Raw genomic sequence first — 2,171 nt, 5'->3', positions numbered from 1 at the left:
TACTCTTGAAGCACGAATTTTTTATGTCAGTCTGACAATTTAATTTACATACTTTTATCAATTCAAACGTTCAATTCTATTTTGAAAACGAATACAATACTTTCTTTTAAACATTCTCTCAGTCAAGATACTGAATAATTTCAAGAAATAAATAAATTTCAATAAATAAATTGTTAATGAACTGAGTCACTGTTGCATCAAATCTTCCAACTGTGGTCACACCTCGTTGCATTCTCGCATCTACGATTAACGGTTAAGCAATAGCAAAGAAACGAATGTAGCGATTAAATATTCGAAGAAATGTACTCGATGACGAGTACGTGTAATGATTGCGAGATTATCACGTCCTTCGCACAAGACAGCGTCATTCATCATCAATCTCAACATCAACAACAATATGTCGTTAATGTTATCATCAATATCATCATCATCATCATCATCATCATCATCATCATCATCATCATCATCATCATCATCATCATCATCATCATCATCATCATCATCATCATCATCATCATCATCATCATCATCATCATCATCATCATCATCATCATCATCATCATCATTGTCGTCGTCGTCGTTACCATCATCCTTGGATGCGTATCCATCGAGCGTCTTCTGTCGAAGCCTAAGGAAGAGAAGAAAAATCACTTTTCTATGATACGTCCGTTAAGATTTCCGCTTGTCCTTTCTCGCTGTCCGAGGACGGTCCGACGGCGGCCGGCCTCCCCCGTCGAATATAACAGATCCTTAAATTATCGTAGCCTGTGATAAAGACGTAGGCGAAAATGGACCCCTTGCTTTTTCCCGTTTTATTTATGGCATCGACTCGATGTACGAATGTATTATAGTTGTACAGTTGCATGGGGATGATGCGTGTTGTAAATCTCCCTGCTTTCCTTGCGTTTTGGCGCTTCTTTCCTTTCTTCTTCTTTTCTCTTTCTTTTCTTATTCACATCTCTTCCTTTATCGCTCGTTACTATTTTTTGAGTGAACTTCATTCGTCCTCGAACGTCTCGTTTGTTGCCCGTAGCCTTGATTAAATACTATGCGAGCACCTGAATCTACGGGCGGTGAATTGTGAAGAAATGTAGGAAACGCGCGAGAAGCGGCTCTCAGCTATGGCAGTATCGTTAATTTATTGCATAATAGCGATCGAACTTTCATTTGACTGATAAAATGGAACGTGGGATCTCAATTTTCCTCGTTCACGAATCGAGAATATTCGTGACTTCTTTCAGCATGCTAGTTTAGCCTTTTGCGATATTTTATATTTTATACTTCGATCTTCAGCATAATAAAACGCAAAACGTATTTATAGTATTATATTTTTGTATTTCTTTTATGAAATAATATATTATTTGCTTTATTCTATCAAAGTTTATGGATAATTTCTCTTTCTGTGGCCTCGTTTTTCTCCCGCGAGACCTACGTTTCTTCATGGGAATGTGAGCCGAACCGATAATGTGTGAGTGCTTGAATTTTGTGAACTGAGAATTAATACTTGAGATTTGATAACAATAGCGATAGTCTGTTAATCGCGAACTAATAATGAGAAAATGAGAGAAAAAGTTGATAAGTAAAAATAAGTCAATCCCTTTTCTAATCAGTAGGAGAACGAGAGTAGGAGAACGAGATTGGATCTACAGTTTTATAAGAATCTTTGATAAATATTGGATTGCGGATAGCTGATAATTAATAATAATAATAATAATAATAATAATAATAATAATAATAATATTTAATAGCCGTTTGTATCGAAGGTGGCTAACGAGAATATTGACCAAGATAGGACTGCTAATTTCTACCTTCGCTGAAATCTTTTTAAACGCCTTCAGTTTCGCGCACTGAAGATCCTGGCACTTCGGATCTGTTCTCTTCATCTGCCTCTTCTTTTTCCTCCCTTTCCTCCCCTTCCCATCCTTTGTCTAACGATGTATTTATCTTGTTTCTCGCATGTGCAGCTGAAAAGAACAGATCTCCAGCTTCTCGTGATTTGACCTAAACAAAATGCGCGACAAATACACGTGCGAAGCGATGGAAAAGGAGTGCAGCTCGCAGTGCTGCTCGCAAAGTATCGATACCGAAATTCGCGTCCGAATCGTCTTGCCGACGACGCAGAAAAATTTAGCCGATTCTTCGGAAGACTTATCACAAACGTGATAGCCCCC

The sequence above is a fragment of the Atta colombica genome, unplaced genomic scaffold (assembly GCF_001594045.1).
Source record: "Atta colombica isolate Treedump-2 unplaced genomic scaffold, Acol1.0 scaffold126, whole genome shotgun sequence".
NCBI lineage: Eukaryota > Metazoa > Arthropoda > Insecta > Hymenoptera > Formicidae > Atta > Atta colombica.
Note: the sequence above shows the minus strand (reverse complement) of the source record.